Genomic DNA, 27,930 nt, shown 5'->3' on the forward strand with positions numbered 1-27,930 from the left:
TCTCTGACTTTCCTAGGCAGCCTTTCCTTAAAATAACTATCCTACATGACCGTGTTAAGAGAAATTGCTTTTTATTCCACACTTAGAGACAATGCTTAAATTGCAAACACCCTTGGGGGTTTCTCCAAAAGTTAAACATAAAATTACCATAAGAACCAGAAATTCCTTTTCTAGTTATATACCCAAATTGAAAATAGATGTCCCAACAGAAACTTGTACACGAATATGATATTTTGATTTATGATATTTAGTCTTCCTCCTGTTTGTGGCGCAGAGCTCCTAAAATCTTTGGAATTTTCCTACATGAAAAGAAAGATGGTGTTTTCGGTTACATTAATGAGGTGACTTTTGGAAAACACCCGAGGATGAGGGGCTGCTTGTCAGGAAACCAACCCTGTGATGAGAGGATCAGAAATTACAGTCTACCCTCTTGACCTCTGGGGAGGAGAAAGGGGCTGGAGATGAAATCAATCTCCACTGGCCACTAATTTAATCAACCACGTTATGTAAGGAAGCTTAGTTGGAAACCCCAAAGGAGAAGGTTCAGAGAGTTTCCAGGCTGGTGAACAGGTGGAAATCTGGGGAGAGTGGCATGTGTGGAGAAGGTATGGGAGCTCTGGGTCTTTTCTCCACACCTTGTCCTCTGCATCTTTTCTATATGGCTGTTCCTGAGTTAAATCCTAATGAGTAAAATGTTTCTGTGACTTCTGTGAGCCACTCTAGCAAATTAATTGAACCCAAGTGGGTGGTCATGGAAACATGGAATCTGAAGGCAGTTGGTCTAAGGCAGAGGTGGTAACCTGGATGTGTACCATTGGTATCTGAAGTGGGGCGTGGGGGGGCGTCTCGGAGGACTGAGCCATTAGCCTGTGGAATCTGAAGATTCTGAAGGGTAGATCGGGTTGGAATTGAGTTAAATTGGAAGGACACAGCTGGTCTTGGAGCCTTGCTTGGCAATACAGAGGGAAAAAAAAAAAACAAACCTGCCCACAGGGGAATTGGGTACAGAACCCTTATAAGTGTTAATGACAGTATTATTCACAGTAGCCTAAAGGTGGAAACAACTCAAATGTTTGAGGAATAGGAAAACAAAATGTGGTATTTCCATATAATGGACTATTACTCAGCCATAAAAAGGAAAGAAGTACCAATAAATGCTACAACATGGATGCACTTTGAAAACATTATGCTTCGTGAAAGAAGCCAAACACAAAAGTTCACATACTATATGATTGCATTTAAACGGAATATCCAGAATAGGTCAATCTAGAGAGACAGCAGATGAGTAGTTGCCAGGGGCTAAGAGGGAGAATGTGGAGTACCTCCTTAATGAATATGGAGTTTTCTTTAGGGGGGATGAAATGTTTTGGAACTAGATAGAGATGATGTTGGCATAATGCTGTGAATGTCCTAAAAGTGACTCAATTGTACATATTAAAATGGTTGATTTCAGATTATGTGACTATTATCTCAACTTTAAAAAATGAAACAAACAAAAATAAGTAAGATAGTGCTGGAAAATGTCCATAGAGATGCCTTTGATGACAAATGAAGTCTTTCTCACATACTACCAAGAGGGCAAGCAGCCCAAAAAAATCCCTCAGAGAGGTAAATAATGGGTTAGAGAAGGGTTTACTTGAAACTACTGAAGCTTTGGTCAGAGGATTTCACTCACATTCACATGGTCCTGTTTTGAGTTCCTTTCTACTCTGACTTCTAGGTCATATTTTCCTTCAGATTACAGTAGTAATGTGGCCCCTGGCATTTTTGGAATCAAGCTGATGGGAGATTGAATTAGTTATACATATACCTATAATTTGGGTTATTTGTGAGACATGTTATATATATGGCTTAGATAATGGGATAGGTTGTATAATAACCCCCAATGATGTAACCTATGAATGTTATTTTATATGGCAAAGGAGACTGCAGATATGATTAAATTAGGCATCCTGAGATGGGAAGATTATCCTGGATTATCTGGGTAGGCCTTAAACGCAATCACAGGGGTTCTTATAAGCAGGAGACAGAGGGGGATTTGACACATAAGGCAAAACAACCCCTGAAGCAAGATGCTCCATGGCTGACTCTGAAGACAGAGGAAAGGTCTGCCAAATCACAGAATGCTGGAAAAGGTCAAGAACAGATTGTCCCCTATAGCCTCTGGAGGGAGTGTGGCCCTGCTGACACCTTGATTTTGGTCCAGTGACATTGACCTCACATCTCACATCTCTAGCACTGTAAGAGAATAAATAGGTGTTGTTTTAAGTTTCTGTGTGGTAATTTGTAACAACAGCAAATGAAACTAATATGTATGGTGAGCTAAGCTATTGCTAGTTACCCTGGTGTTGGAATGGCTTCCAGTGATATGGCTGACGTCCACTGGGTCCATCCACACAACATATTAATAAGCAAGGATGGAATTAGAGTTTTTATCATGATATAAATGTATCACATGTAGTAGAGTGCAAGAAATATGTACGCCCAGTAGCAAGGTTTAAAATGTAGAGAATCAGAAGTCAGTCTTGGAAAACGATTCCAATTTCCAGACTGGTAAAATTGTTTTCATTAATTTCTAGTCAAAGTGGAAACTGTCTCCTCTCAGCAATGATTTGTCTGCTCTTAGTTTCCAGGGCACCACGTGTTTTTTTTCTCCTTTGATAGGAAATGTGCAAAATAGAATTTATCAGATTTTCTGTGTGAGATCCAAACCCATGGCCATACTACAGATAGCGTGTACATGAACTCACATGTTTTGAGCTTCCTAGTGTATTAGATTATTTTAGTGTTTCACATGTCCCCTCTGCTGCCAAAATCCAGTGATTCCAGAGGAAATAGCACACCGACGGCCAACAATGCAGTAAAATAGAAGAAAGAATTGTTCAAGGGACCAGACTCCTAATAATCCCTAATATGCAACGTAAGAATTGTGAGAGCAGATTAAGTAGTGGGAGTAATTGTGTGGGTCAGGAGAATATAGCAGCACTATAAAAATGGATTTGAATTGCTTCCTGGTTAAGGGTTGGCTAACTCTGGCCTGGGGACCGAATCCTACTCTCTGACTCTTTACCAATTAAAGAGTTTGCCAACTCCTCCTGTTCTTGTTATGTTTCCATTTCAGATGAATTATGTTGTATAAGTTATATAAGATACATATTGCATTATTTAAGTTATTAAAGAGCTTACTTCAATATTGACTGAAAGAAGTATCCCTAGAGGAAGCCAAAAACCAAAAATTGGACAAAAGAAGGGAGCAGAAGCTTCAGAATAAAAAGTTACTATGTCATAATATAAACTAAAAGCTCTAATGCTCAAAGTCATGAAGATAGGGCCAAGAAACAAGATACCAAGAATTATAGTTAACAAAAATGAAGACAAGACATACAGATGTTTATGAGAACTGGGACCTTCTCAAGCAGGAAGTGAAAAAGCAGAAGGAAAATGAATATGACTGGATAGAAAAACTGACTTTGTACAGTCAACAGAAAGGCATGAAGGTCAGCAGTAGCTACATTATGACCAGGTCATTGATTTTGATAAATAGGCCATCACACTTCAGCATTCAACATAAGTTTACTTCCATTTGCAAAATTTGCTTACTTCTCACCCACATTGACCTTCGCCTCCTGTCACTGATCCAAGAATATTAGCGTCTGCGGAACAGAGTCCCAGACTCCCAGAATGTTAGGGATACAGAGATCTTCAGAGACATCTCTCAACACCCTCAGTTAGCAGCAGAGTGGTGAGGGTGACTTTCTGCCCTTTTTTGTTAGGACTTGTTAGGATAAGCAATATTTCATTCAACAATGTTTAAAGACTTTTTTCCAGAATCATGATCCTATCGTACTGACAGACCACCAAACAGAAGATACAATGGACGAAAGAGATGGATCTTAATGAAATATTTTGTAAAACAAACAAAAGTGTTGTCATAGGACAGGGCACCCAGCGAGTATTCAGCTAAAACTGTAGGAATAAAAGTACTCTAGAAATGTGTCAGGCAGCTAATAAGAATATTTTTTCCCCAGATTTTAGAACACTCGTGATCTTTATTACCTCTTACGAGTTTGTACTTTGTTCTATTTTCTTATTTAAGAAAAGTATTTACTTTGTATTTAATTGTAGATCTCTGTCTCATGGAATTAATAATCTATATCTGTATCAAATATTCTATATATACCCTTGTATTCTCTATATACTTTTACATGATACATACAAATTCCACCTATAGTCTACATATAAAAGTATGCTAATACTGGATATTATATACATATTTATGTAATTTCTTTTTAAGATTTTATGTATTTATTTTAGGGAGTATGCACCCAAGCAGGGGGGAGAAGCAGAGGGAGAGGGTTAAGCAGACTCTGCACTGAGCACAGAGCCTGACTTGGGGCTTGATCTCACTATCCTGAGGTCATGATCTGAGCCGAAATCAAGAGTTGGACACTTAACTGACCGAGCCACCCAGGCATCCCTATATTTTATAATTTCATTCATTTTTATATTTTATATCCAAAGGAAGTTGTCTAGTTCCCTTTTTATCTTGTGGGTAGAAGATTTTCATTCAGTGAGCATATGACCATTGTGCCTACCTGGGAAAATAAATGAGGTGAAATTTGAGAAAGTAAAATTAAAATTTTAAAAGTCCTTGAGCAACAGCTAGCTTACAATTCATTGAAGTAAACAGAAATCGCTTAAGCCATTTTCAAGGCCTTGATAAAATGTCATCCACATGATTTAAAATGTGAGATTAGCTAATATAAGTAGCAATTAGAATTAGATTTAGCTTGTACATTTGGAGTGAAGATGGAAAGCTCTTATGGGGACTCTTTTATTGCACACAAAAAAGAAATAGGAGAAAGAGAAAGGAATTGCATTTTCCTGTACTTTTCCTGCAGTGCATTGCTTTGCAAGATCCCCAGGGAGAGAAAGAATAGATGAGTAATATGAAAGAAAACCATATAAAGGATTTAATTATTTCAAAATTGTCCATTTTTTTTAAACCAGGAATAACTACAGAAGCTTCTATTAAAAAAAAAGGAATTAGCTACTCAGGGAAAAGGGCAACAAATACAGCAGGTAAGTGTGAAAAATAATTTTGTAACCTCCCTCAAAGGTCTGCGTTCTGAAGAGTCCACTTATTTGCTGATTCGCATCTTGCCTCTCCTTGCTGGCTGTCTGGCTCTGTAAAGAGTAGCCTTGGTGACCCTGGAGGGACTACGGCCCAAGACATATTTGATGCTTGTCTAAGGCCATCACACTTCAGCATTCAACATAAGTTTACTTCCGTTTGCAAAATTTGCTTCCTTCTCACCCACATTGACCTTTGCCTCCTGTCACTGATCCAAGAATATTAGTGTCTGCGGAACAGAGTCCCAGACTCCCAGAATGTTAGGGATACAGAGATCTTCAGAGACAACTCTCTCAACACCCTCAGTCAGCAGCAGGGTGGTGAGGGTGGTGGTGAGGGTGACTTCCAAAGCTCTAGTCTCTCTTGGCAGAGCTGGAACCGGAAGGACAGCCTGGGCATTTTCCAGTCACACGTCCCTGCTTATTATCTCTTAAGAGCTGATCTGTTTTTAATTTTACTTTATTATGTTACGTTAGTCACCATACATCATTAGTTTTTGATGTAGTGATCCACGATTCATTGTTTGCGTATAACACCCAGTGCTCCACGCAGTACGTGCCCTCCTTAATATCCATCACCAGGCTAACCCATACCCCCACCCCCTCCCCTCTAGAACCCTCAGTTTGTTTCTCAGAGTCCATAGTCTCTCATGGTTCGTCTCCCCCTCCGATTCCCCCCCTTCATTTTTCCCTTCCTTCTCCTAATGTCCTCCATGCTGTTCCTTATGTTTCACAAATAAGTGAAACCATATGATAACTGACTTTCTCACTTGACTTATTTCACTTAGCATCATCTCCTCCAGTCCCATCCATGTTGATGTAAAAGTTGGGCATTCATCCTTTCTGATGGCTGAGTAATATTCCACTGTATATATGGACCACATCTTTATCCATTCACCTGTTGAAGGACATCTCGGCTCTTTCCACAGTTTGGCTATTGTGGACCTGATTTTTAACATTGATTTAGAATCATTAAAACACACCCTTCAGGCAATCAGATGAAACAGCCTTTTCTAAAACATCTGAGAAAAGTCATCCACTCTCCTCTCAGGTGTTTTTTAAAACAATTTTTATTAAAAGCAAATCAGATGAAACCAAGACATTGAAAAAAATTATGAAAGATTTTGTGATTTATTGGATTTAATTTTTGGTTTTATTTTAGCTTTCCTTGGATACATTTCATGAGCTATACTGTCAGAAGAACTAAAGCCACTCTTAAAAGGCGAGTTTTCAAAACCGCTTTATTAAGACATAACTTACATGCATTTGTATTTATTTGAAGTGTACGGTTCACAGTTTTTAGCATATTTTTCAGGATTGTGTAAAGATTACAACAATCTAACTTTAGATTACCATTTTTACCATAATTTACCATTACCTCCAAAAGAAATCCCATATCCATTAGCAGTCACTCTCATTGCTGCTCACTCCTCTTCCCCCAGCCCTAGGCAACCGCTAATGAACTGTCTATATAGATCTGTCTGCCCTAGACATTTCATACAAATGGAATCCTACAATATGTGGCAGTATATGGTCTCTGATGACTGGCTCTGATTTCTTTCAGTTAGCATAAAACTTGCAAGGTGCATCCATATTGAAGCATGTGTAAATATGTCATTCACTTTAATGGCGAAATAATATTCCATTGTATGCATATAGCACATTTTATTCATCACTTGATGGATATTTGGATGGTTTCCACTTTTTGGCTATTATGAATAATGCTGCTATGAACATTCGTGAGCAAGTTGTGTGGTGTAGCTTTGCTATCTCCTTGGGTATGTTACCTAGAAGTAGAGTTCTTGGATTATATGGTAACTGGATGTCGAACATTTTGAGGAACTGTCAGTGTTTTCCAAAGTGACTGTACTATTTTACAGTTGCATTAGTCTCTTGTAAAAGGCAAATTTAAAAATTCGAACTGTCAAAAATTTTTAAATATTGAACATCTCCTACATGAAACATCCTGTTTAAAGCGCCATAATGTTTCCATGATATTGATTCATTTGTGGAAAAAATTAGAACTTTTTTAAAGGGGATTCTTTCCTGAAGGGGACCATATTAGTCATTGTTCAGAAAATGGACCAAAATCACACCCAGCTCTTTGAACAGGGAAAATTTAATACAAGGAATTATTAATTAGAAAATCATGTTTAAGTACAGAAGGGGTAGATTAAAGAACATAGGAATAGCAAATGTAAGAAGTAGTTAACTACCACGTGATATAGCAAATGTAGCTACTCCATCTAGAGCTGAGAGATGATACTCAAGGAAGGAATAGATTTGGAAGTGGGTCACTCACCCTCACTGCAAGGGTGAGATACAGATCTCGTTGGAGAGGGCTAGGCTGTGTGGGGCCTGCAGGATAGCGAAGTTCCTTGAAGTGTCAGAGGCCAGCAGTACTTCTGGGGTGCCACTGGTCCAGGGCCATGAGTGGGGGAGTGCCTACTATGGTTTGGCAAAACTTGCCAGAAGGTTGGTTCTACTGGGTCTTCTACGTACTGTTGGCAAACAAGGCGTCTACTGGGATGACAGTGAAACTCATTTGGTGGCCCTCATTGGGAGCTGGTGAAACTCCCTGGATGGTGGGTGCCATGGCATCTCCCACACAAAATTGGTGGCAGAAGACCCAGGAAGAATGCAGGGGTGTTCCTTCTGCTATACCTTGCTGTTTCTGTCTTGCATTCTACCAACAAAACTTAACGTGGCACCAGCTGGCTAGGGAGAGGTGTTTCCAGAGTCCAGAGTAGGGCAAAGTGTGGATTTGGAGTTGAGAAGCAATAAATCAGTAACTGGCAGTAAACTCTTTTGGCTACTTAGTTTCTGCGTGCATCCTTTTATACACATTGGAACTTTTGTACATCACATAACCAACTCTTTTTTTCAGAGATGTGCAGAAGTTCTCATCCCTTCCCCTGAATGAGGAGACATGCAATTTCAACAGTTATTTATGTCCTTGGCTGTATTCCTTATTTTCCAAAATCAGTCAGAGTCCCATTGGGTGTTCTCTTACCTAAAGGCTAAACTAAATGGCTGACAGATCAAATAGTGAAGGGAAAAAGGGAAGAAAAAGAAAATGGTTAATATACGTGAACACACACACAGCACACAAAGAGAAAAGAGAAACTATGCAGTTCTCATTTCTGTAATTGATTAAAAGGCTGTCGGTCAAACCTCTGGCTGCCTTCTTTTACTGCCTGTTCCATGTTCTCATTGCCTTTAGAAGATCAGTGTTGTCTACCTGGTGGAGTGACCCAAACCTTCATTTCTAAGAGTCTGAGTTCTTGGTAATACTGCCTTTAAAAAAATTGATTCCTACACTTTTCCATTAACCTTCACTCTTGCTGTGAAGTTTAATGGAGGATCTTTTGCATCCCAGATGTAGTCCTCCTTGCTTCCACTGTTTAGGAGTACCCCAATTTCCCTTTGGTAAGCAGAATCATTCCAGCCAGTAGAATTACTACCCCCCTGCCCTTGATTGAGTGGCATAAGGAGTCCAAAGTGGCCTTCTTACCCTACAGCTCAACGGACCCATTCTTATGTCCCTAGGTGGAAGCATTGCCTCGAGAACTTAGACTTCCAAATCGGCGGTGCTCAAGTTGCTGGGGAAGGAAGCAAAAATTCAAGGATTGTTATGTATATAGTGAGAAGAGCCACTTTTATTTCCACCTTTTGATTCCCAGATCAATGTATTCTGACTCTGGGGGAGATAGCACCACATAAAGTCTCAGAGTGAAAGCATATACTGCATTCTTTCAGACTGTTGTCTCCCGATTGGAGCTATAACTGAGTTGTCAGTAAGCTGTTCAACATTTCAGTCGGTCCAGTTGCTTCTGGGTGATGGTATATGCGATGAAAATCACATATAATTACTTGGGCTTAAGTCTACTGCTGTACTTCATTTGCTATAAAATCAGAAACAGTGTTGTGTGGAATACCATGATGGTGGTTCACGAATGGTGGTTCTGACAGAGGTGCTAGGGATAGGAAGACTAATCCGTATCCAGCATATATATTTAGTATAGTGAAGACAAATCTCCATCCCCTTGATAATGGAAGAAGTCCAAGGCAAACTGCTACCAGGTGGCTGACTGGTTCCCCTGGTAAATAGTACCACATCAGGGGCTTAGGGTTGATCTCTGCTGTTGGCTGATTAGAAAATTGGCAATATTGGTAGCAGGTCAACATTAGCAAGGAGAGATCTGTGTTGTCGAGTCTTTTTAGAGCCTCTATCCCTGACACATTTGTCCCTAAGCTCATGGGGTCTTTGAGTAACCCTGAAATAGCTGGGGAAAGAGTAGGACTGACGTCAGCCAGCGTAAATTTAAACAATTTCTGTAGTGGATGCCCGTGGGTAAGAATTGACAAGCAATACAAATTTCTTCATGCTGGGCCCATTCTGAGAAGTCTGTGCCCATACCTTTTCCTTTTCTTTGTTGAAACTCAAGCAAGGCCTTTGGCCACCAGACCTAGAGTTTTTTCTTATTAAATCCTATTTTCAGATCACCATTGCATCCCTTGTGCCCTTTATGGTGAATGTGTCCCTGTGGTCTTTGGTGGTCAGTTGCTGCCTTATGGCTTCTCTTCCTCTGGAATCCTGTCATCCCACTGAAATCAGGGATCTCCTATCAGTGAAACTCCTTTCATGGTCATACTTGGTCTGCAAAGTGAGTGATCCTTTTCAAGGATACAGGTGCTCCACCCAATTATATATTTATCAATGCTTAATGAAGGGAATATATTCTGAACCTTGGGGAATATAATTGGGACTGTGCAGATTATAAATAATAAATCATCTTTAACGTTACTATCTCCCTATGCTTTTGTATTCCCTGACATTTCAACCTCATTAAATGTAGACCACTGTTGGGACCAAGTTTCAGCCAACCAGCCACATAAATTGTTAGAGCCACGTCTAGCTGCATAGGCTAACACAGTAAGTTCAGAATCTCTAGTAAATACACCCATATCGATGAATGTGGCCCAATCTAATGTTGTGTTTCATCCTCCATATTCTAACACCCTTAGAATCTACTCCCACATAGACTTCCCAGGTGTATGCCAATAATTTAGCAAAATCTTGTAGTTCTTCTGGAGAGTGAGCTCTTTCCTTCTGTATTACGCTGTGTGACTGACTCCCTGGAACAGGCTGAGAATTAGCCCTAGTTGTGAGTAGAATGTCTACAAGAGGTAGTTGGAGTTTTGGTGGGTCTTCAGGAGGATGAGCATCCTCTCACAAGTCATCTTCCCCAGGTGATGTTATCATAGGCTTTTCAAGCAAGAAGAAGCTGATGTCCTCAGACAAAAGAGGGCAAGCTAATTCCATGGATAGAGAAGACTTGGGGTGACTTGGCTTTTAGGATTCACTTTTATTTCAGTATAACCAGATGTCGTCTTTCCATATTTTAGGGCTTCACTCTTTCTAAATAACCAAGAGAAAGCAAATGTCTCTGGACTTTTTGATGCCATATAGTTAGCTAAATCATAGTTATTTTGGCCATTAGGATGTCTGATGTTATGAAATAGTGGTTGGAATATTTTCTGAGGACCACACAATCCATGAAAAATAAAATAGAACTACATTCAGTCCTATCACTACCCTGCTCTGTTTTGCTGTTTATATCTTTGTGTTTTTTTCTCTGCAAAATCATAAACTTTTCCTCCTGACCTTCCAGTAGTGAGCATTGCAAGTGGGTAGCATTTGTAGATTTGAGGTTTCCTCACAATGTGCCAGTTTCATGATGCAATAAAAGTAGATAAGGTCAATGAAATAAAGACTATAAATGTCTTTCTGCTTAGTTGGAAAACATATTATGAAGATTAAATATTTCCTTAAGAGTGGGTATAAGTCTCAGTCCACAAATACTGGTGTTCTCCCTATCATCCATCAACATTTCTTGTATCAGTCCCCATTCTATTTGTGTTGTGGAAACAATGGCAGTCAGGCCTGGGTCCACATTTCTCTCATTTCACTTTTGAAGTCCAGATTCTAGGGGATGTTGAAGATGACTCATGTCGTCCTATGCAGTTGTTTGGGAAGGACTGTCTCCCCAAGTGGTCCTAGTCTTGGATCCTGGGTCCTTGGCCTCATGGGTTGCTGCCGGGTCACCCCAGGTTCCTGTGCGCATGGCTTGTCTTATTCTGGCCATGCCGTACTTTGAGGGGCTGAAGCAGAAACAGTTTTCTCCTTCTCTGAAGTGCTAAGGGTCCAGAATCCCTGCACCGAGGCTGGCTGTGGCCATTGTCTTCCTGGGTTTTGTTTTTTTTTTCCTTAGGACAACTTTACCCCAAGGCTCCACTCTCCTTTGATGTAGAGAAGGCTTTTTTGTCTTCTGGGGTGATGGTAGGCTGGGGTGGGAAATTCTTTTCCTTTTTGATTTGTCTCAGACACTTTGTAAAGACCTCAGTTCATTTTCCTAGCCTTAAGTGTTTAGTTCTCGCACACGCCCTCAGAAATCAATGCCAGGAAATGTCATAGGCCTTGTCTGCATTCTGCCTCAGTTTACTCCTTCTCTAAGAGAGTGGACAAAAAACTGACATTCTGAGGGGCGCCTGGGTGGCTCAGTTGTTTAAGCGACTGCCTTCAGCTCAGGTCATGAGCTCAGGGTTCTGGGATCGAGTCCCACATCGGGCTCCCTGCTCGGCGGGAAGCCTGCTTCTCCCTCTGACCCTCCCCCTGCTTGTGTTCCCTCTCTCGCTGTCTCTCTCTCTCTGTCAATTAAATAAATAAATAAAATCTTTAAAAAAAACCTGACATTCTGCTTATAAATGGGGAGTATAGTAAAAAAAAATTATATAGTATCTCATAACTCTTTTTCTACCTTGTCATAAATATTGATAGATCCTATTTGAAAGTTCTCAAAGTACATAAATTCTAGCAATTATAAATTATAGATTATGTAATATATTACATCTGTTACAAATGTCATTGTGGCATAAATATACATTGAAACTATTTCCTTTTAAGCACTTTCTCTTGAACTTTCAACATTTGAATTGGATTCAGAATACAGAACAAGTACATCTCTGAAAAGTGTCAGACATGCTAGATTTCTTTCTCGGCTCCCATGGAAAAAGTAAACACAATATAAAACACCCATTAAATTTTAGAGGTTAAGAAAGTCCTTTATGTAAGTTATGCTAAAAAGAATTCCTGAGTTCAATAAACTTGTAGATTACCAATGAATTATGGTCATGTAGAGATGACAACTGAGCAATTGTCAGATTAAATAATTTCCACACAAAGGTGAAAGACTTTTTGAAACAACCACAATTTCCTTTCAAGTCTAACTTTTCAAGTAATGTATTTGAAAAAACTGAAATGTCATGCAGCAAGTTTCAGAATCTGCACAATTGTTTTAATTTCTCCCAAGTGAAGATTACTGCCTGTGGAGTTGGAGGACAGGTCAAGAATGGAAGAAATGCTAAAACAGGAGGAAGTGAAGTGAACTTACTGTGGACATGGCCTTTTTCCATGAGAGGAAAGGTGGTAGATTGTTATGTTGAGAATTACACAATGGGAGAAGCAGAGCAGCCTTCATACCTCTGAAATGGTTGCTCCTGGTCCTATGTCTCCATTGTCACTTGCCCACACTTCTTCAAAAAGAAAAAAAAACGGGGGCGCCTGGGTGGCTCAGTTGTTGAGCGTCTGCCTTCGGCTCGGGTCATGATGCCGGGGTCCTGGGATCGAGCCCCGTGTCGGGCTCCCTGCTCGGCGGGAAGCCTGCTTCTCCCTCTCCTACTCCCCCTGCTTGTGCTCCCTCTCTCGCTGTGTCTCTGTCAAATACATAAATAAAATCTTTAAAAAAGAAAAAAAGCCTTCCTGCCTTCTCTTTTGGAATAATTTCTTAGTTGTATTTATCAAATCTTTAACTAAAGACAGAGATCAGCAGTAGAAATAACTTATTTGTGGTGGCAATGAGGGCAAAAGTAAGTTTTCTGTTTTTCTTTTTCCCCTCTAACCTTGTCCTCCATCCCTGCTGGTTGAGGGCTGCTAGAGGGTCTCATGTGGAAGTCTGAGTTGCCCTTTCTCTGGGAGAGAATGAATTGACTGTTGTTGCATAGACCTGTGCTCCTGGAGCTGTTGCCCGGGACTAATGTTGAGGGAACATTGGAAAGTTGAAGGCTTGAGGTCGAACCACAGAGGATGTAGCAGTGCTGAGCCCCCTGCGGGTGGTGCCTGCCGAAGAGACACTGTGACTTTCAGAGGCAGGGCAGACTCCAGTGGTGGGGTGGATCCTGTGAATGACAGGGACGCCCACCATGGTGTGAGCCACTGGGTTTGACATTACACTTCAAGGTTCTGGGACCAAGACAGAGGATCTGAGCCGAGGCCCTTCTCCAAATGGGTTACAGAAGCTCCAGCATTCCTGTATTGGTGGATGGGGCATATGGTGGCCTGAAAATGACTGAGATTGGATTTCCTGTCAAGTCTAGTGGGCCAGGACTAGTTAGAATTACATTGGGAAACTAAAGGAACACGACACTTCATGCACCTGGGGGCTGTGGAACAAATCGATAGTCAGTATATTTGTTTCAAAAACATAAGTAGTAAAAGGGCGCCTGGGTGGCTCAGTCAGTTGAGTGTCCGACTCTTGATTTTGGCTCAGGTTATGGCTGTGAGATTGTGCCTTGTGTTGGACTCCATGTACAGCGGGGAGTCTGCTGGGGATTCTCTCTTCCTCTCCTCTCTCTCTCTCATACATAAATCTTTAATCACCCCACAAAACATAAGTAGTAGTTCCTGCCTTCTCCCTTCCACTTAGCATATGTAGCCAAGGCAAGGTCGTTTTAGTTTCTCACTCAGACCAGTAAGTTAAGTTCTGTCGAGAGTTGGGAAAAGCCAACAATTCAACAAATGTTGACTCACTAACTACTCTGTTAGTCAGGTAAGTACTACCTGCTAGATCCTGTGAATATGAGGGGGAAAATGTGATAGCTTCCTTTGAGGAAGCAGGAACAATCCACAGCACTTATAAAGTATTAATCATATTAATAAAAAGTCTGTATGATCCATGGGGCTGGGGCTGGGAGGTCCACCTCAAAAAAGCACTGCAAAATAATTAACCTTCAGTCATGTTTCATGGGGGAGAAAGGGATGTGTTTAGACCCAAGGAATTGGAAGGCAATGGTTAGAAATCCCATTTCTGTTTATGCACAATGTCACTTCCCCATTATAAAGCATTTCATGTGAGAAGCAATTGAGTAGGCCAGGAATTAGCAAGATTATTTATTATGAATATCTGGAGACTTAGGTAAGGCTGATGTACTGAAGCTCATGGAATTTGCTAACTTGTTACTCGGGAGGAAACCAGAAGATCATAACTTGAAGAAAAAATAAAAATTACCATAGGAAGAAAGTGAAATCAGAAATCTTGAGGGCTCTCTTAAAGAAATTGAGGTAATTGGAACCCAGAGTCAACTGATATTGGTTAAGAGCTTTAATGAGCTCTGTGCTAGAAAAACAAATGAATATCAGCCTTTCCAAGGAAGATGGTAGGAAATAATCCTCTGATTATGTTCAAGTGGAAAAAATAAAGGCAACATCCCATGCTGCTCTTAAAGCCACTATGTCAAACCTTTTCCCCCCTCGTTTAAATTTAAATTTCAAACTTCTAAAAATGCCCAAGAGACTTTTTGTTTGAAAGTTTTGTCAATGAATGGATTCCTTTTGATAGAAGTCCAGGCAGAACCAGAGATAGTCAGAGAGACCTAATGGACCAGATGTGAATCAGAGACTGTGGTTTTTAAGAATTATGTAGGAATGTCATTCCAACACCAGGAGACCAAGGGTGGAACAGTGCAGAGCTCTGTGCAGTGCATTCCACAGTGGAGGCTAGAACTCTGTAGAGCCTGGGGTAAGTAGCTTGTAGCAGAGCAGCAAGTCTCCTGTCTTGCTGGAGAGAGACAGTGCTCTGGTTAGTACTGCACTGACCACTGTTAGAGCTTGGGCACATGGCTTAGGTGTCTTGGCCTACGTCCTAGGATTTTTAAAATTCAAGAGCGGGCACGTATGAATATGGTACCAGGTAGCCTTTGTACGACACTGAACTCAGGTATAATTTATGCTTAGTTGTCTCCAATCCAGAGGTTTGCATATCCACTAAGAAAGAATCAGTTAAGAGCCAAAAAGGGGAATTTGAGGGATTCTAAGCTATAGGCTCTTGTCTTTGTTGTGTGGCAATTCAACCAGAAGACGAAGAAGCTTATCTGCTCTCAAGTGTGTGCATAGGTGTGGGGTGCTGGGGAGGGGGATGTCCCAGGAAACCAGGAGAGGGAGTTACTAGCATAACTAAACCAACTAAAGAGCCTTAGAAGCATGAATGAGGATTCTTTCATGTGGCCATGATTTTCTTGCATTGTTCAAAAGCTATAAATTGAACCATATTCTTTTTTCTGTGGAAAAAAAAATTAGTGACAGTGTTTCACAGAATATCTTTCAGCAACAACATCTCAGGACTAATTACTATTTTTGGAAATTGAGGGAAAGAGGCCTTGCCTGTATGAAGGATTGAAAATACACATAATATCTTGGGAGGACAAAGGCTATTGTTCTGTCATATTCACATACATGGTTTTGCTGTGAAAAAATTTCAAGCTTTTCAAAAACAGAATGCGTGGTCCCTGCAGATGAGGTCACATATAAGCAAAATGCAACTTTCTGTCTCAGCTAAGTTGTCCCTACTGAGGTCAGAGGAGAACCAGAGGGAACAGTGGGCTGAGACCCAGATGAGTGAAAAGTGAAGATTTTCAGGCAGGGCGTGACCAGCCCTGTCACATGCTTCTGGCATGATGAGGGGCTGACCACTAGATCCCACAATATGGAGACACGATGCCCATGATAGAAACTCCAACCAGAGGGTTGGAATGGGTTCAAAAGAGAACAGTTGGGGAAGTGAACATACCAAGTGAAGACAACCTTTTGAAGCTTTGTTGACCATTTATTATTACACCAGGGGAATTGCAGTGGAGCATTTTATGACCAGGGAACAGCCTTCTTTGAGATCTGGGTGTCATTGCTTTGGAGGTCATGGAGAGTCAAAGTCATTTGTGATTTAATCATTCAAGATGGTGCCTTCCTAGAAAGCTGACTTTCCTCAAAGAAAGTTTTTCTTATTTGAATGTCTTTTCTGATAAAATGCATCACGGGCTACAGTTTCAAAGCTAATGACATTTCCTTCCCATATGACCTTGAGTTTTACATTTACTGATTATAAAAATAAAAAGAGCTGGTTGGCTTGATTTGGTGCTGGGCAGGATCCCACAGAGAGCGTTGCTGCCTGAGAACCTCTCCACCCTTTACTTTCTCCCATTAGTTTCCTGAGAGTTTCACGGAGCGTCTGGTAGCAGCTCTGGTTTCCTCCCCTGCCATGTGGTAACCCTGGTCTTGGAACACGTTGGCTCCCTGGGTGGTGGGTGGTGGGCAGGAGGGATGAAATCGTTGTGCTTCAGCATCCCCTTTTCCTGAGAGGACTTTCACAGCGAGGGAGTCTGTATTTTTAGAATTAGCATGTTCTGTTTCAGTGTTGTTAACATTCATTTTAAACCTACTATATTTAGTAAAGGTTTAATTATCCACGTAGGGAAACTAGTTTCAAGCTGTCACTTTTCGTTCCTTGCTCATCAAAACAGCCCCCTACAGCTGAGAACGGCAATTTCACCTACACCTGGGGAGGGCAACAGACAGGAAAAATGGCGCTGCTGGAGCTGGGTGTGCGCAGAGCAGGAGCGGAAGCCCCTCTCGGCGTCCCCCCGCCCTGCACCAACCCCCCATCTCTCACTGGGTCCTTACTGCTGCAACACAGCCTCTCTGGCCTGGGGCTGGTGGCGCTGGCTCTGTGTTCCAGTGCCGGCGAAGTGTCTTCCCTTTCTACACAGAAATCATGACTAGATTTTTCCCAAATGACACTCCGGTAACAGGATCTCTCTGGGCCATTTACAAGTATATAGGATGTTGGGAAGCTGTGCATGAAATGATGACATTTCTTGGAGTTTCCCGAGATCCCGTTCATTCCTCTGTTTCCTCGCTCACTTCTGGCAGGGCCTTCAAAGTTGGAGTGCTCAGTTGGGGCGTTGCTGGTGGATACGGGCATGGATGCGTTCGGTGCATGGAGGCCTCTGGTGGGAGATTGAGCAAGTGCCAACTAACGCTAAAAATGTTCTGAGACATAAATACAAGATGCTACACACTCAGTCTTTCAGCAAATATTTATTAACTGGTTGTGGGATAGCCATGGGGCCTGGAACTGGTTTAGTAGGAGAAATACAGATGAATATGTTTTTAAACATATTCTAATAAATGTATAATTACAGAGTGAGATCTCAGAAGAAAGGAAGTGTCGTAGGCCTATGTAACAAAGGAACCTCAGGTGATTGGGTCAGCGAAGGGAAGGATGCTAGGGCTGAGATCTCTAGTAGTGCTCCCCAGACTTACTGTGATGATGAGTTGCCTGGGAATCTTGTTAGAATGCAGATTCCTATTCTGAATCTGGGGTCTGAGGAAGAGACTGAGTTTCTGCACGTCTAACCATCTACTGCTGATGCTGCTGGTGCATGGATCACGTTTTGAGTATCAAGGACTCTGAAGGGTAGGACACGACAAAGCACTGGGTGTTGGGGGAAAGGAGTTTCACAGGGAGGGACCAGCATATACAGAGTCTGAACAGTGGTTCTTCTCATCCCCCTCCTGGGGCCCTGACAAAGTAACTGCTCCCTCCCCTCCCATGGTCAGTTCTTGGGATATGGGTCCCCCTGCCAGCATATTTCTCCCCTTTAAGGTGGCTCTTTGCATTCACTTGAAACTTTACCTTTTGTAAATACTGGTGCTTTTATTTAAAAGGACATACTGAAGATATTTTTCCACTGCTTCTTAGAATTTGCCGGAAAGAAAAAAGGACAGAAATATGAATGTCACCTTTGATAAAACTGAGGACGATCCCCCAAAAGATAATCTATGGGGAGATCTGGCCATACAGTAAAGATCAAATATGGCTGCTGGAAGACTCCCAGTGGCGGTGTTTGCAGATGTAGATCTCAGACATGGTTGGCAGGAAAACATTTTCTTACATAGATGGCACTCTGAGGAGCAAAGCCAATGATCTCGGCTTTGGAATCATAGGAATGGCAGCTCTTTGTGGTGGTGGAGGGGAACCAGATCCCTTGGCCCTATTTCATCGCACAAAGAAATGGGAAAAGCAGAGGTGAATTAAAACATGTAGAAATGCCATTTTTGTCTGTCTCCTGGTGAGATGGGTGGACGAGAGGTGAATTATGCCCTGTTCTCTAGCTGCCCATATTTGTTGGCTGGAGAGAGAGGTAAAAGCTAAAATAAGTTGCATATACAGCCTTGTCATTACGAGTTTCTCCCCAAACCCTGCAGAATGCCTACTAGCCTGGAACTGCTCACCCCCTTCCCAACGTGAACCAGTTCCAAAGTCCAGGAAGGATGCATGTAATTGGAAAACGAACACACAAAAGGCAAACAGCACAGGTTCTATGTAAAGATAGTATATGACAAAAGGAGGGTAGGGGACATGGGATCTATATGGCAGAAGGTGATCCTCACAAGAACAAGGAACCACCAAGATGCTGAAAATGATGACTAAATACAAGGCTACGAGCTAAGACAACTTAATGAAACCATTGAAAGCAGAGCAGTTGAGAGCTTGGGGGAAAGTAATAGGGACCTGACAGGTGGGGATGAAACAACTTGGAAATCTCAGGAAGGAAGCAGAAGAGAGAAATGAAGCCATCCTTGAAATGCAAGCATACTGGAATAAACACAGGGGAAGATAGGCACAGTTGACATCACGGATGGATAGGCAAACAGGATTAAAAAAAGCAAGCACAAATCAACTAGAAATGAACAAACTTAGAATGGATTAAAGAGAATATGAAAGATATGGAAGGCAAAAGAAAGGCAACATATGCATTATTGGTATCCTTTAAGAAGAAGCCTGGAGATAAGAGTAAAGTGCTTCAGGAAATAAAATAAGACTTGAATCTCCAAATGAAAAGGCTGCACTGTGATCCAGGAAAAACTGGTACACAATGAACAACACTGACACATTTCCAAGTTTTTCTAAATACTGGCCCTTACAGACAGAAAAAATCTTCCATTTAGGCAACAAAAAGCAAACTATCAAAAAAGGGGGGGATCAAGCTGGCATTATAACAAAACAGACTACACATTGGAATATCAAAAGCCAGAGAAGAGAATCATAACATAAAATATGAGTACGAGAGTGTGTTACTTACCTGGACTCTTAGCCTGTCGCAGAGGGTAACCCGGACCCAGTGTCTGCTCCTGTCACCTGTGCCTGCTAAACTGCAGCTGCCATGCACGAGTGCATCTCCACCCATGTTGACCAGGGTGGTGTCCAGATCGGCATTGCCTGCTGGGAGCTCTATGGCCTGGACCATGGCATCCAGCCCAACAGCCAGATGCCAAGTGACAAGATCACTGCGGGAGAAGATGACTCGAGCACCTCCTTCAGTGAGACAGGTTCTGGCAAGCTTGTCCCCAGGGCACTGTTTGTAAATCTGTAACCCACTGTCATTGATGAACTTCACACTGGCACCTCTTGCTAGCTCTTTTACTCTGAGCAGCTCATCACAGGCAAGGAAGATGTTGCCAATAGCTGTGCCTGAGGGTGCTACACTGTTGGGAAGGAGATCACTGACTTCGTCTTGGACTGAATTTGGAAGCTGGCTGACCAGTGCAGGGATCTTCAGGGCTTCTTGGTTTTCCAGAGCTTTGAAGGCGGAACTGGTTCCAGGTTCACCTCCCCGCTGATGGAACATCTCTTGGTCCATTATGGCAAGAAGTCCAAGTTGGGGTTCTCTGTTTACCCAGCCCCTCAAGTTTCCACAGCTGGAGTTGAGCCCTACACCTCCATCCTTACTACCCACATCACCCTGGAGCACTGTGATTGTGCCTTCATGGTAGACAGTGAGGTCGTCTATGACACCTCTAATAGAAACCTCTATACTGAACGCCCAGCCTACTCTAACCTTAACTGCCTTGTTAGCCAGATTGTGTCTTCCATCACTGTTTCCCTCAGATGTGATGGAGCCCTGAATGTTGATCTGAAAGAATTTCAGACAAACCTGGTGCCCTATGCCTACATCCACTTCCTTCTGGCCACATACGCCCCTGTCGTCTCTGCTGAGACAGCCTACTGTGAACAGCCTTCTATAGCACAGATGACCAATGCGTGCTTTGAGCCAGCCAACCAGATGGTGAAATGTGACCCTCACCATGGTAAATACATGGCTTGCTGCTTGTTGTACTGTGGGGACGTGATTCCCAAATATGTCAATGCTGCCATTACCACCATCAAGACCAAGCACAGCATCCAGTTTGTGAACTTACCCTCCATTGGCTGGCTTCAAAGTTGGCATTAATTACCAGCCTCTCCCCCCCCCCCCCCCCCCCCGGCTGTGGTACCTGGTGGAGAACTGGTCAAAGTACAGAGAGTTTTGTGCATGCTGAGCAACACCACAGTCATTGCAGAGGGCTGGTCTTCCCTGGACCACAAGTTTGACTTGATGTACGCCAAGTGTGACTTTGTTCACTGTATGTGGGTGAGGGCATGGAGGAAGGAGAGCTGAGGCCCATGAGGACATGGCTGCCCTTGAGAAGGATTATACAGAGAGTGGTATGGATTCTGTTGAAGGAGAGGGTGAAGAAGGAGAGGAATACTAATTACCATTCCTTTCAACCCTGTAGCTTGTCACACTCACAACTTTAGCTTCAACATTAGCTGACACACATTCAAGCTTTTTGGTTAGATTGTCTTCACTTTTTTTTTTTTTTAAGATTTTTATTTATTTATTTGAGAGAGAATGAGAGATAGAGAGCACGAGAGGGAAGAGGGTCAGAGGTAGAAGCAGACTCCCTGCTGAGCAGGGAGCCCAATGTGGGACTCGATCCTGGGACTCCAGGATCATGACCTGAGCCGAAGGCACTTGCTTAACCAACTGAGCCACCCAGGCACCCGATTGTTTTCACTTTTAACTGTCATCAGGTCTTACTTTTCCATGGGTACCTGTAAGATTTTCCATCATGTCTCAAAGTAAGGCTTTAAGAAAGAAAAAATGAGTACCCAAATTTGACCAAACATATGACCATAAAAATAAATGCTAATTGTCCCACTCACCTATTAAGAGACTTACATTTACAAAGAGAGTGGAATCCAGTTATGTGTGATATAGGAGATGTGTGTAAAATAGTGAAGCCCATAAAGGCTGAAGGTGTAGAGAGTTGGGCAGACCTTGCTGTAGCCTGAATCTTGGCCCCCTCCCAATTCATATGTTGAAGCCCTTAACCCCCCTCTATGTGGTTATGTATTGCAGATAGGGCTTTTAAAGAGTGACTAAGGTTAAATGAGGTCAAAAGACGGGGGCCCTGATCTGATAGAGCTGGTGCCCTTACAAGAAGACAAAGAGACACTAGAACATTGTCTTTGCCATGCGAAGGTGCAGAAGATAGAAGTCTCCAAGGCAGGAAGAGAGATCTTACCAGAATGTGTCTATGCTGGCACTCTCATCTTGGATTTTCTAGCTTCCAGAACTGTGAGAAAGTAAATTTTTGTTGTTAGAGTCACCCAGTCTGTGGTATTTCTTAGGGCGGTCCAAACTAATGAACATAGATTAAAAAGCAAATACCAATAGAGTGAGGGAGAGGGAGAGAGAAAGAAGCAATCATACTTATATGGTTGTATTCAGAATAAAAAGCATTACATTAGTAAAAAGGGCACTTGATAATAGTAAAAGATGGAACTCATGATGTCATTTAATGTGATAAAAAAGTTGTCATGGAAACCACAGTGCCAAAATTAAAGGAAACAGGAATAGACAGAAAAGCTTTAATAATAGAAAACTTTAATTCCTACCTCTTAACACTGACAGAGAAAGTAAAAAAAAAAAGCAAGTAAGAATATGAACTCTTGGAATGATGTAATGAGTAAGATAGCTTTTATAGATACACATTAAGCCATATACTCAGAAAACACTATACTGTCCTTTGATGTATCATTAGAACAGTCACAAAAATTATAAGCTGTAGGGAAAATTGCAATCAATTCTCTCAAGTAGAAATAGACAATATTCTCTGACAGAGCAATGCAATAAAAAATTAATAACAAAGATAGAAGAAAAAGCCATCTTAACTTTTGGGAACTAAAGAACACTATTTAAATTCTTAAAACTGAAATTGCAGAATATTTAGAAAACAACAAAAATTAAAACAACATATTGGAGACAGATCTTGAGAAAGCAGTGCTTAGAGGAAAATTCATAGCATTAAATACTTATAATTAAGAATTAAGTGAATTTTAAACCTCCAATACCAGAATTTATAAAGTAATGTGCATTAGAGAAAATATAGTAAAACATTAATAAAGATAAAAGTAAAAGTTAATGAATTACAAGAATTTTTAAAATGGCAAAACTAAGTCTACAAGCTGCATCTGTATAAAATATTCAAACTGTTGGCTATACTTATTTTTTGGAATTAAAAAAATTTTAATTTTAATTTCAGTGTGGTTAACATACATTGTTATAGTTTCAAGTGTACACTATACTGAATCGACAATTCCATATATTACTCAGTGCTCATCAGGATGAGTGTACTCTTAATCCACATCATCTGTTTTACCCATCCCCCCATCCATTTGCCCTCTGGTAACCATCAGTTTGTTCTCTGTAGTTAGGAGTGTTTTTTGGTCTCTTCCCCCCCTCCCCCTTTGTTCATTCTGTTTCTTAAATTTCACGTATGAGTGACATCACATGGTATTAGTCTTTCTCTGACTTATTTTGTTTAGCATACTCACTAGCACCATCCATATTGTTGAAAATGGCAAGATTTCATTCTTTTTTGTGCCTGAGTAATATTCCACTCAATATTCCAGTATATGCATGTGTGTGTATATATGTGTGTGTGTGTATCTGTGTGTATGTGTGTGTGTATATGTGTGTATATATATGCGTGTGTGTATATGCATGTGTGTGCATATATATGTGTGTGTATATATGTATATATGTGTATATATATGCATGCGTGTGTATATATATGTGTGTGTATATGTGTATATATGTGTGTATATGTGTATATATATGCATGTGCGTGTATATATATGTGTATATATATATATGCATGTGTGTATATATATGTGTGTGTATATGTGTATATAGATATGCATGTGTGTGTATATATGTGTATATATATGCATATGTGTGTATATATGCGTGTGTGTATATATATGTGTATATATGCATGTGTGTGTATATATGTGTGTGTATCTGTGTATATATGTGTATGTGTGTATATATATGTGTGTGTATATATGTATGTGTGTATATGTATGTATGTGTGTATATATGTGTATATATATACCACATCTTCTTTATCCATTCATCAGTCGATGGACACTTGGGTTGCTTCTATAATTTGGCTATTGTAAATAATGCTGTAGTAAACAGAGGGGTGTGTATGTCCTTTTGAATTAGTGTTTTTGTATTCTCTGGGTTGGAGTAAAATATACTTAACATAAATTTGCTATATTAGTGGCATACAATTTAGTGTGACATTAATTATATTCACAGTGTTGTACAACCATCATCACTATTTTCAAAGTATTTTCATCACCTTCAACAGAAACTCTGCGTCTATTAAGCAATAGCTCCCCATTCTCCCTCCCCCCCAGCTCATGGTAAATGCTGATGTCCTTTTGACTCCATAAATTGGCCTATTCTAGGTATTTCATCTAAGTGGAATCATACAATATCTGTCTTTTTATGTCTGGCTCATTTCATGGAGCATGATGTCCTCAAGCTTCGTCCACTTGGTAACATAGGTCAGACCACCATGCCTTTCTATGTCTGAGCAATATTCCTTGTATGTATATATCTTGTTTGCTTATGCATTCATCTGTTGGTGGACACTTGGACTGCTTCCACCTTTTGGCTACTGTGAATAATGTTGCAACACTCATTTATTTTTGCAAGGAAAAAGCAGAAATGGATGAAATAAGAAAACAAGAATTGAGAAATAATCTCAGAAAGTTAAAGGAGCTGATAGGAGACTTCTTTGGTCAACTATACCCCAAAATAAATTTTTTAAAAACTTGGATAAAAATATTTAATTTCTAGAAAAGGTAAAGTTCTAAGGTTGGCCCCAGAAGGGTCTGAAAACTTAAAGAGATGAATTATACTAAAAGAAAAGAAAAGAAAAGTTGGGGGCAGGCTGCCTCTCTCCACAACTACAAGGTACAATTTACAAGGTTCCCTGGTAAGCTCTTCTGATCTTAATGAGTTGATTACTCCATTGCTTTTTAAACTTTTCTAGATAAAAGTCACTGGTTTCTTTTCATGAGGTAAAGGTGACAAAAATCTGCCATGGAACAACAATAAAAAGAAAATTATAGACTGATGTCTCTTGTGACTCTCAATGAAAAGGTCTTCAGTAAAATATTAGCAAACAAGATCCAGAGTGACAATAAAAGAAAAATAAAACATGACCGAGTGAGGTTGATTTCAGGAAAGGCAGGTTAGCTTAGTATTTGGGAAACTTCCTGATAGAATTCACCACAGTAATGTAGTAAAACAGCAAAAGTAAAACCATGTGCTCATACCCATGACTGCTGTGTATCTTATAAAAGTAAAATCCATTATTGATTATGGAAAAACACCTCATAAAATAGAACTAATTTTAAGTCCCTATATGTACCTTACCTCCCAAATCATCTCACACTTAACAGGCAAATAATAGACATTCGCATTAAATCAGGACAAAGATGTCACTCTCATCACATTATTGAGCATTAATCTTGAGGTACTTGCTAACATTTTAGATTAAAAAAATGAGATATACAAATTGGAGAGGAAGAGGTAAGATAACCATATTTGCAAATAATATGACTGTGCCTAGAAAACAAAATTCACTGAAAGATCACTGCCAGAAGCAATCAGCAGAGAATGGAGTAGTGTGGCTTGATTAAAAAAAAAAAAAATCAATAGTCCTTATCCATACAAACAACAACAGTTGGTGTCAGGATACAATGAAGGAAAGGACCATGTGTCTAGAGAAGCTGATCGTGAAGTTCCCACGGAAAAATAAAAGGGCAAGAACAGCCAGGGAAAGTCCTGAATCCAAACAATAATGAAAATGCTCTGCTGAACATATACTATGAAGCTAAAATGATTAAAGCACCTTGGTACTGCGGAAAAAATAGTTAACACCAATGGGACACAAGAGAAGTTTCATTGCTTTTTGTGGATCACAAAAAAATTTGAAAACTCTTCTGTGTGTCTTATATAAATGTTCATAAAAATGTGCGTATATACTTGTGTGTGCATAGAACAGTTTTGGAAGTATATTCAAGAAACTAACAGTTGTTGAGTGGCTGGGAGATAGAGGTGGGAGGGGTGTTATATTTCATCGTATTTTCTCGTCTAACTTTTGAATTTTCTACCATTTATGGTATTATCTCTTCACAGATGTTACTCTTTTTTTTTTTTTTTCCGGAAACCAACATAGGATATGAATAAAGTAAAAAAATGTTGAGGGTGGGTATGGAATGATGTGCTTGGATCACTCCAGCAAGGACTCTGACCTGCTGAACTCCCAGACCCAAACACCTTAAGAGAGACTTCACAGATTCATACTGGAGTGGACACATTGACAGTAGAGTTTCATCATTTTCCAAGTTTTCCCCCCTCTGGCCTTCTATCCTTTCATTCAGTCTCCATTTGGAGGCCAGAGAGTGCCTTGTTTGTGGGGGCTTAACCCTTACCTCCATGAACTCCACTTAGCTGAAGCTGGTGCTCCTATCCTGATAAAACCCAAGTAGTGGTCCAATAAACATGTAATGAGTGTTTTGCAGACACAGCCTCAAGCAAAGTCCCCGATGTTCCTCTTGATAGACTCCCGCCCCAATCCCTTTCTGTATGGAAACTCTGGAGGGGCCCACATCCCTGTCTGCTGGCCAATCTCCAAGACAAAAGGAAGTCGTCTTCTGAGGAAACACTACAATTTATTTGTCAGCAGGAAGAACGCTACAAGTGTATTTGACTTTGGTTTTAGATGGTAACTCAAACATGGGTGTGTGGATCTTGCCCTTTACGAGTATTCCAATCCGCAAGGCCTTTGATAAGTAGTAGGGGAAGTGGCTGAGCTGGGTAAATTCCAGTCTCAAAGTTCCTTTCTTGTCCTGTCCCCTTTGGGAGAAGGCTGTGTTAGCTAAGAGTGGCAGCTGAGTCTTGAGTCAAACATTTGCTAAGAATCTATCACGAACACAGGTCCGTACTCGGTCCCTATGTACACATAGGGCTCCAGGGTGAGGACTCTCCCCGAAAAATGCCCTGCCACCAGTTCCTTAAATTGAAAATCTAAGGTGAGGAGAACTCAGAGTGTCTTCAGCTTGCCAGAGCAAGAGGACCTCTCCACGGCAGCAGGAATAAAACCTGACTTTCGACTTGGGGAACACCCAGAAAAGTCCAAGCTCTTGTGTGCTCAGTTTTGTGACTTTGTTTTTGTTTTTTCTTTTTTTTCTTTTAACAGAAAACAATTTGTTGTTTTAGCCGCCAGGCCTTTACGTTTGTTATAACCAACTGTGAAAGAGCCTCATTTCAGCTTCTTTCCTAAAATGGGTTAAACACCAATTAGAAACTTGCTCACATGAGAAAAATTACACCTGGATTTTTCCCTTTATATTGTGTTGATATGTCACTTAAGTTCTGATAGCCAAAGGTGCCAAGATAAGCGATCTGACATGTTTAATTTATTGTGTTCTTTACACAGTAGCAAAAATCCTCTTCCTGAAGAATCATTTTGCCTAAGTCTCTTTTCTTTCTCAGATCTACCGAGCTGTGCCCGCCATCGATTTCCCACAGCAGGTTATTCTAAGCCCTCACTGTCCTGTCTGTTTCCTCTCCTCCTGGCAACCTTCCTCTCTATCTGCAGAATTCCTGTTTCTCTTCAGCGCCAACTAGCTGTGTGGCTAAGAGCCAGTCGCTTGACTCTCGTGGTCTCTTTGTCCTGGGGTGTCTCGGAGGCAGGGTGGAGGTGTCCTAGGGCATTTGAAAATAAAGCAGCGGGAAAGCTTGCCCTTGAGGGTAACCTGCACGGGGCGGTTCTCCCCATGACTGAGGAAGGAAACTCGCCGGTGAGCAAGCTGATTCAGTGCTAACATTGTTGCCACATGATCCAGGGAAGAAACATGTCTCTTTCAAAATAGAAACAGATTTTTTCCCCCCCAGAGGTACTCCTGCATCCATCGTTCCTTTCCTCTTCATACTGAATTGACTCCAAAATTTCAAATAGCACTAGAGGAAGGCATAAGATTTTTGTGGCTTCCCAAGAGCTGCATTTTTTTTTTTTCTTTTGAGTGACTTAAGGATTTCTAAGTTACTTTCCAGCTTGGAAAATCATATGACCTGTGAACATGTGCCTTTCCTCAGCTCAAGAAGCCATTTAAAGCAGACTTATCTGCTTTATGCGGGCTCTGCTCACTCCCCTCGACAGCCATCTCTTCCATCTGAAATATTCTTCTTTGACATTTCTCACAAACCATGAGCCTCCTGGCTTCCCTGCCTGCGATGAACAATTCCATCTGGACTGGACCACTTCACGCAGCCTGGGAGCCTCCTTATCTTTAAGGTATGGGGCAAAATGTAGATGAGAGTAGCCACGGTGGTAGGAACAGTAGTATTAGCGGTAAGAACAAAACTAAGACTTGTGTGGTGACAGCAGCTCATGTTTGGTGAGCTCCTTTTCTGTGCTAAGCATTCTGTGTT

At 41.0% G+C, this 27,930-nt stretch overlaps 1 protein-coding gene and 1 pseudogene across 4 annotated transcripts in view; both read left to right on the forward strand.

Moving 5' to 3' along the window:
- PDE4D (phosphodiesterase 4D) overlaps positions 1-27,930 on the forward strand; it is a 1,488,864-nt gene that overhangs the window by 17,763 nt on the left and 1,443,171 nt on the right. The gene's annotated exons all lie outside the window — the stretch shown is intronic.
- On the forward strand, positions 19,348-20,934 carry LOC112839492 (tubulin alpha-1B chain-like; annotated as a pseudogene).

This window comes from Callorhinus ursinus, unplaced genomic scaffold, assembly GCF_003265705.2.
Source record: "Callorhinus ursinus isolate GAN/ISIS: 27379988/994484 unplaced genomic scaffold, GSC_fseal_2.0 scaffold23, whole genome shotgun sequence".
Classification (NCBI taxonomy): domain Eukaryota; kingdom Metazoa; phylum Chordata; class Mammalia; order Carnivora; family Otariidae; genus Callorhinus; species Callorhinus ursinus.